We start from the raw sequence: 9,471 nt of genomic DNA on the forward strand, positions 1-9,471 counted from the left end.
CCAAAGGACACCGCTCACAAACAGATCACAGATCAATACACCAGTATTTTAACGTGGTTAAAACCCTCAAAGAAGGAAAAAATCCACGGCCTGAGCCAACGTGGCCACTTCAGGCAATTTATTAATAAAAGAATGAAAATTTACATATGCTTCTCTCATAGACGGATTACCCTACAAATGACCCTCCATGCTCTTTAAATAGAGATCATGGACCAATCGGGTGTTAAGCCACGGATCAAGTGTCGGTAATACCGAGGAGAGAATGAACCGTCGGATCACAAAATATCGTGACCGTCGGATTGTAAGTTACAAAATGTACATAGTAAAGAAACACACTTTACCTAACTCTATACCTAACTCTATACTAGACCAAGTTGTACTTAACTATTTCCTATGTGTCGGAATATCCTAACATACCCCCTTAAGAACAACTTGGGATAGGATTGAAGGATTTACAAATATGATACAATAGGAGAAGGAAGGAGGCACTAGAGCCTATCCCCCCTTAGTGACAACTTCCTGAACTCCAACCATAAATCGAAGTTTAGTGAACTTCGCCTCTGTGAGAGCCTTTGTAAAGATGTCTGCAACTTGATCATCTGTTGAACAATATTGCACTTCAAGAACATGGTCGTGAATGAGCTTTCTGATGAAGTGCATGTGCAGTTCAATGTGTTTTTTGCGCTGATGTTGGACTGGATCTTTGCATAGCTGAATGGCACTTTGATTATCACACCAAAGTGTAGTCGGATGTTGCTGCTGAAAGCCAAAATCTGACAGGATCTGACGAAGCCACAAGGCTTCCTTACTAGCTTCTATGGCACCACGATATTTTGCTTTTGCTGAAGAAAGCGAAATGGCACCTTGTTTCTTGCAAGCCCATGTAATAGGTCCTAAACCAAGAGTGAACACATAACCTGCAGTAGACTTCCGATCATCAGGGTCACCAGCCCAATCGGAATCAGTGAAAGCAACCAATAGAGGAGATGCTTCGACACTGTAATGAATCCCAAACTAAACTATACCTCCAACATAACGAAGTATTCTTTTAGCTGCTTTCCAATGACTTTCACGTGGGTTTTGCATAAACCGAGCAACAAGGCCAACAGTAAAGGAAAGGTCAGGACGAGTACGGGTTAGATACAAAAGTTTTCCTACAAGTTGACGGTATAAGGTAGCATCAACTTCAGGAGAAGTACAAGTGACTGAAAGTTTGACTCCAGACTGAAAGGGAGAAGGGGTTGGCTTACAGTCTTCCATGTGAAAGTGGCGTAGAATATCATAGGCATACTTGGACTGAGAAATGGAAATACCTTCCTTGGATTGCAAGACTTGAAGACCGAGAAAATAATGTAAGTGTCATAAGTCTGTCATTTCAAACTTCCTTTTAAGGCTAGACTTCACATGGTTTATAAGGTTGGGATCACTACCAGTCAGGATAAGATCATCAACATAAAGAACAAGAATGATAAGAGACTTGCCCCCCTTCTTGGTGTAGACAGTATTGTCAGAATGGCACCTAGAGAAGCCAGATTCTAAAAGAAAGTTATCCATTTTGGCATACCAAGCTCGAGGAGCTTGCTTGAGACCGTAAAGGGATTTCTTAAGCTGACATACAAGGCTGGAGTCTGTTTGTATAAAGCCAATAGGTTGTTCCATAGATATTTCTTCATGCAAGTCCCCATGCAAGAAGGCGGATTTAACATCCATCTGATGGACTTCCCATTTGAAAGAGGCAGCAAGGAAAAGAACAAGGCAGATAGAGTTCATTTTGGCAACAGGGGAGAAGGTTTCAGTATAGTCAATGCCTTCAACTTGTGAAAAACCCTTAGCAACAAGACGAGCTTTCTGTTTATCAACTTTCCCATCTGTTCCATACTTGGTTCTGTAAACCCATTTGCATCTAACAAGTTTTCATCCCTTTGGTAGAGGAACAAGATCCCATGTATCATTTTCCAATAATGAATGATATTCTTCATTCATAGCTGCTTCCCAATCTGGATGGCCTGAAGCTTCTGCAAAGGTGTCAGGATCATATTTCACTGAAGCTTGAGCCAGTAAAGAAGAGGCTCTCTCGAACTAAGAACGTGTACGTCGCTGATCTGTAGGATCACCGGCAAGATCACCTGCCGCATCCCGAGCAGCACGGACCCATTTTGGAAGCTGAGGAGCTAAATGAGGATCCTAAGAAGGTGGGGGAGGATTTTCATCCTCGCTTTCATCATCTGAAGAAGAAATATTTTCAAAAGTAGAAGAGATAGGGAGAGGTGGCACATCCGCCAAACTAGGCTCGCAGGCCGATATATTTTCATCAAACTTTACATCTCTTCTAATGATAACATTTTTGGACTTAAATGGAATAAGTCTATATCCTTTGACATCTTCAGAATATCCAACAAAAATACATTTTTCACTCTTTGGTTCTAAAGCTTTATGTTTCTCATCTGGAATATGGGCCCATGCTTCACTTCCAAAAACACGAAAGTGACTTACATCTGGTTTGTTTAAGCTCCAGCTTCTTCTGGAGTGATATTCTTTAAAACCTTAGTAGGAGTGTGATTTATTATGTAATTTGCACAGTTAATTGCTTCTGCCCAATAATTAAGACTAAGTCCTTTAGATTGAAGCATACAATTAGCCATTTCCTTTAAGGTGCGATTCTTCCTTTCAGCTACACCATTTTGTTGTGGAGTATATGGAACAGTATGTTGCATTTGAATTCCATTCTCAGTGCAAAAGTTGATGAATGTGTTTTTAACATATTCTCTGCCATTATCAGATCTTAGCTTAAGAATTTGATGTCCAGATTGTTTTTCAACAAAGGCCTTAAAGGCCAAGAACATGTTAAATACTTCACTCTTGAGTTTTAAAAAGTATACCCAAGTGCGTCTAGAGAAATCATCAATGAAAGTTAAGAAATACTTGTAGCCAGAGAATGAAGCAATTGGAAGTGGACCACATAAATCACTATGCACGAGCTGTAAAGGGGCTGAGGCATGCCAAGAGGCACGTTTTTCAAAATTGTCCCGATGATGTTTTTCGAGTACACATCCGAAACAAACACCATCTCTGCAAGATACCATTGGAAGACCTATCACCATATTTTCTTTACATAGATTCTGAAGAGAGCGATAGTTTAAGTGAACAAATCGCTCATGCCAAATTTTGCTCACTTCATCATTATGAGCAACAAATACTGAGGGAAGATTTGATGACCCAAAGTTGTGAAACTTATACAACCTTGTAGAATCATCAGCAATGCCAGTAGCTAAAATTTATCTAGGATCTCTTAGGTCCTTAATTACAACATCGTGAGGTGAAAATTCAACGATTTTACCTTCACCTGAATGGGTTATCTGATATACAGATAGAAGGTTGCAGGATAAGGTTGGAACACATAATACATCATTAAACTGACCATTGTCTAGATGAACAGTTCCAGTCCCTACAACACTAAGAGATCTATCATCACCAACATATATATTTTTGGTGTTACAATTATTTAAAGAAGAAAACATGGCTTTGTTTTTGGCCATGTGATAAGAAGCTCCAGAATCAATGAGCCACTCATGAGAATGAGAAGAAGAAGATACATTTAGTGCATAGCCAGACCGAGATGCTTAACAACCACATGCAGAAAGTGCCATTCCTGAAGATGAAATTGAAGTTGAAGATTGCTCCAAATGGATGTTATGCTTCTTCATTGTTGTTTCCAAGGCTTCCATCTTCTTAAAGCATTTGGATTCTAAGTGGCCATCTCGATTACAAAAGTTGCAATGTCTATCAGTCTTCTTCCCTTTGTTTTTATTTGTCTTATCATTTTGTTGAAATGATTTTTTATTTTGAGGCTGAAATTGCTTAGGACCCTTGCTTGGTTTAGGACCATTCTTTTTAGGATACAACTTCTTAGGATTCTTTGGATTTGGTTGCTGCTGGGCAGCTAACGCTTTCTTAGAAGAGTTTCCAAGATGAAGAAGACCAAGGTGTAAGAGTTTTTCTTGTTCTCTTATTAAAGAATCACAAAAGGAATCAAAGGAAGGGGACTTGTAGGTTTGTCCTTGAGAAATGAAGGCTTCTCTTGTAGAATGGAAGGTGGAAACAAACACAGAATAGGCTGGTCCCAACTTAGTAAAAATGGAGTAGATAAGGCTACTATCTTCTTTCTTAACCTTAACACCTTCCAAGAGAAGTCTAAGGGTCTTGAACTTGGACAAAAAATCTTCAATGCAAGAAAAATTATTGGGGTCCAATGTAAGCAATTCATTTTCAAGTTAATGGGCTTTAAGTTCATTTTAATTCCAAAGACTTTAGTAATTTTTTGTAGTGCTTCATCAGGAGTATCAAGTTCTGCAATATGGAATCTAAGATCTGGAGAAATAGACATCCCTATCAACCCACGTGCTTGGTCTTGCCTATTTTCCCATTTAGCTGCCTTATCTTCATCTTTCAGTTTGGTCTCTTGGCCTGTGGCTATTCTTTAAAGACCTTTACTTCTAAGTAAATCCACAATGTAGGACCACCATTGGAAGTAGTTAGTGCTATCAAGAATGACTTGGCATGGACTTTCCATTTTTAACAGAAACTGAAGCTTTAGATGCTGAAACTAAGTGTACCAATAGAAAGATCTCGAAAAATTAGGCCGTTTCAAAAAAAACAGTTCTGAAAACGGCTTCCGGATGAAGAAGTTATGGCTTTTTGAAAAAAAATTGACGAAGTTGCCGACGAAGTGCGGGAATGTGCGGAAATGAAAAAATCCGCCCCCACAAAATGGAGACTTGAACCGAAGACCTCTACTCTCATAAATTAGCTTTGCACCAAGTGAGCTATACAAAAAGTGAGAGAGAGAGAGAGAGAGAGAGTTGATGCTTTGGGTTGCGTGCTTGCTTTGAGAAAGCTCTTTTTCCCTAAAAAACAAAAAACACAAAACCCAACACGGACATACAAAAAAAACGAACCTTGCGGCTCGAAGTTAGCTTTAGCCAAAAACTAAATATTTTCAAAAACAAACCTTGCGGCTCAAAGTTAGCTTTAGCCAGAAACTAAATATTTTCCTCAATGTTTCTGATTTTCCGAGATCACACTAAGGCGCAGCGGAAAATAACATACGCATGAGAAAAATCCTTCCTTTCTGTTTCTGATTTGCCCAGGTCGCACAGAGTCGCAGGGCAAAGAGCATACGCAGAAATGAAAGGTATAGATCCGGTAATAAAAAAAGCTAAATAAACCAAAACCGAAATAAACAGAGAGAAAATAACTGTAAACTGCAAATAAACATTGTATACCTCCAGATCTTAAAAATGACGCAGCTAGGGCTACCGGAAACCTTTTCGCGTGAAACGAAAGGGGTTCCTCACTGGAATAGATGCTCCCAACACAACAGAGCAGTCCTCTTGGCCCGAAAGCAGTCAGAAATAGTAGATCTAGGAAACGGCAATCGGATGCAGTTCTACCGGCTTCAGATTTGGATTACCAACGGACGCGGCCCTCAAATAGCTCTGATACCATGTAGGAATTTACAGGGTAAGTTCCTTATATAGAACACCAAAGGACACTGCTCACAAACAGATCACAGATCAATACACCAGTATTTTGACATGGTTAAAACCCTCAAAGAGGGAAACAGTCCACGGCCTGAGCCAACGCGGCCACTTCAGGCAATTTATTAATAAAAGAATGAAAATTTATATATGCTTCTCTCATAGACGGATTACCCTACAAATGACCCTCCATGCTCTTTAAATAGAGATCATGGACCAATCGGGTGTTAAGCCACGGATCAAGCGTCGGTAATACCGAGGAGAGAATGAACCGTCGGATCACTACATATCATGACCGTCGGATTGTAAGTTACAAAATGTACGTATTAAAGAAACACACTTTACCTAACTCTATACTAGACCAAGTTGTACTTAACTATTTCCTGTGTGTCGGAATATCCTAACACTTCTAGTAGCAGACTGCCAGTTCCGTCTAGGAATTGCGTAGTTTCTGCTGCCAAGCTCCCAAAAGATGACTACTTGTTTCCCTTGGGAATTGTGTAGTTTCTGCTACTAGTTCACTCCAGGAATTGCGCAGTTTTGGCTACCATGCTCTTGGCTAGTTCCTCCAAAAAACTATACAAATCTTGTCTGTCAATCCTCCCTACATCCCAGCCCATTCCTCCAAGAAATTGTGCAAATTTTGTTGTCAAGCCCCGTTGCCCGCTTGTTCCGGAAAATGCACTGATTTTGTCTGTCTTTCCTTCTCACCGCCCAGACTGTCCCTCCCAAAATTTGCATAGCTTTTCCTTCCAACCGAGCGAGAACTCGCAGACAATCATTGTCAACTCGGAGTGCCCATCTTCATCACCCAGTGACCCTTGCACAATTTTCATCAGTAGTGCCCAAAGCCATCATCCCGCCTCGCAACCTTGTTGCCTCTCCCAGCCACCTACATCCAAAATAATCATGTGTCATGGTAGACTAGGAGGCTTTTGGACTTGATGTTGTCTCTTCATGAGTAACTACAGATACAGGTACACCAAAAAACATGGCACGACGATGAATGGCATGAACGAAGGGAGCACATGCAGATGGACAGGTTCACCAACAGACGAACGAACGATGCATGCGAAGAGATGTGCTCGTGAATGGATGATCATGAAAATATGTGTTCATGGATGGATGGACGAGAAAACATGCAAGATTTTCTCATGGACATATGAACAGACGAACGTGCACCTTTCTTGAACCAATGAGCCTGTCAAGCCTTCCAACATACAAGCAAGAAGCAACATGCCAAAGCAACATCAAGCGAACCAACAACCATTGAAGGCTTCGTGCACTTTGCCATGCAAAGGTGAAGCTGTGACACACCATGAAGACATCCAACACCCAGCAACACTGGAGCTCAACATGCACTCCAGCAGTAGCATGAAAATACCCGCACTGTCATGTTGAGTCATGTCATGAGTCGTGTCGTCCACATCTCTACTATGGGCCATGTTTCCAATCAATGTAATGTAACGTGGAAGTCCAAGAGACCCACTAGTTGTACAAAGAGTCATGTAAAGTCAAAAAATTCATGGAAATCAAACAGTCATAAGGGTAGTCAAATAGCCACAAAGGTCAGTTTCACCCTTGGCTATAAATACCCCCTCATTTGTACATGCAAAGGAATTTTCACCTCAGCTCCTCCCACATAGCCAAGAGAGTCTGTAATCTTTTCTTTGAGGAGTAAGTAGTGGCTCCAATGCCCCGCACACAGGGTTAGTGATGTATGGTGTAACTATGTGTTTGGAACTTTAGCTTAATTCAGAAGCCTGCTAACAAGCTAGCATGTTTTGACACATGTATTGTAATTGTTGTAAGACTAATCTTGAATACTTGTAATGCATGTTGCTTTAACTTGTGTTGAACACTTGAACTTATTTCACTTGTTGTAATGCATAACCTGTTGATGAAAATGTGTTGTATATTTTATTAATGTTGTCTTGCCCGTGGTGGCTATCTCCCTAGACATCAAATGAACCTTTCACATAAAACTTGTTGTAACAACTGTTGCACTCGTGTGGACTCATCCGTTGAGTGTTGTATGTTTTATCTTCCCTTGTGTGTTGTGACTTCCGCGTCCATGTGGACTACTCCTCCGGAAGTTGTGCATGTCCTATTGTGTTGTGTGTTCCTAGCAAAGTTAGAGCTTCCTCCCAACCGACTTGGGACTCACTTTCACTCTCTCCCTCTACAATGAAAGAACCATTGACACAAGTAACACTAGAAATCACCAAGTTCATGAACCTCACTTCTCAAAGACAAAGAAAACCACTCTCCTATGATGACAAGCAAGAGTTGAGGCAAATCCTTAAAACAATGGCAACCAGGCCATCATACCGAATGGGAGTCCCACACTAAACGGTGTGAGGTCTAGTTGGGACTTCATAGCGGGGTGATCCCCGGAATGTTGGCAAGTCCAGCACCGTCAACATGTTGTCAGAAGGGAGAGTCATATGGGAGCAATAAGCAACCTGGCTTGTTATGATTTTTCAATTGGTGGACCATGTCTGACGTGGAGTAAAGTGAGTGGAGAGGCATCATTGTCGCTATCTACACACAGAAGGAAGTAACTGGAGTGGCATCATCAACATCATCTATGATGGAATGCCAAATGCACCAGAACTGTAGCCATGCTCAAATACATTGAGGATTGGATGGCACGATAAACACCAAAAGATAAGTTAAGTATCTGAGTTATTAAATATCCACTATCAGTCACTATTAGTCACTAAGAGTCACTAAGCTATTTATGAGAGGATGCACATGTAGTGGTTAAGCTAATTGCATTGTAGAGACCAGTATGGGCTAGATGTCAAGCGTAAATTAACAAATTTAATCTAATGTCTAACATGTAAATGTTTAACATTTAACATTTAACAAATTTAATCTAATGTCAATGTCGGCCAGTATAAGGGTAGATGTGTAGGCATAAATGTGTAACATTTAACATTTACATCTAGGATTAATTTAAAAAACAAAAAACATTAAAAGTAATAAATAAAAAATTAAAAGTAATATAAAAGCCCCATGTGTGTAAGAATTTAAATGTTCGCTCAATTAATAATAAAAAGTTAAAGTTAAAGTCAATTTGTTATATTTTGATTTTGTTATTAATTTCTGAATAGGCTTTGTTACCATACCATGGGCCAATAGCATGGCTTATCAATACCACATGCCCAAAAATCATAAATTATTAGAGTTGTCTTTAGTGAGGCTTTTTGGAAGTTTTTTTGGTGTGTTTTTCCGGCTTAATTTCTCGAAAATCTGGCAAGTATCAATCCATATATACAGTTAAAAAACCAATTTAAATAACACAAATCAAGATTTCACCTTAAATTTTTCGGCCGGATTCGACACTGGAAAGTTTAAAAAGTCGCACTAAAGACAACTCCTAACTTATTTCACAATCAAAATATTTGATAGCAATATGACACGATTCTTACCCATGGATTTTCACCCCGACTTTACCGTGGATATTATTAACATGTAAATAGGCTTTGTTACAATATCATGGGTCAATATTGTGGCTTATCAAGACCACATGCCCAAAAAACATAACTTATTTCACAATAAAAAAAATTCAGTTTAATTTAATTTTATAATAATTTTTAATTAAATCTTAAAGGAAAAAGGTTATCATTACTTTGAGATATATCTAAACCATCTATCCTCACGACCACTAAAAATATTCCCAAAGAAATTAAATAAAGGTTTCAATAAAATTAAAAATAAGAATATTTTTATATATAAAGATGTGAAATATATATAATATGGATAATATTACTAAGGACCAACATAGATCCATGTTAACTAAGGATCCAAGTGATGATAGCAAACAAATTTAGTAACAATAATAGAGGAAATATAGTGCATGATTGTTTTAAGTTTTTCATTATTGTATTTTCTTTGACATGATTGATCCAAAACATAGGTTTAATAT

Source organism: Pinus tabuliformis, chromosome 9, assembly GCF_031772625.1.
Source record: "Pinus tabuliformis cultivar Carrire ecotype Pingquan chromosome 9, CPIR1, whole genome shotgun sequence".
Taxonomy (NCBI): Eukaryota; Viridiplantae; Streptophyta; class Pinopsida; order Pinales; family Pinaceae; genus Pinus; species Pinus tabuliformis.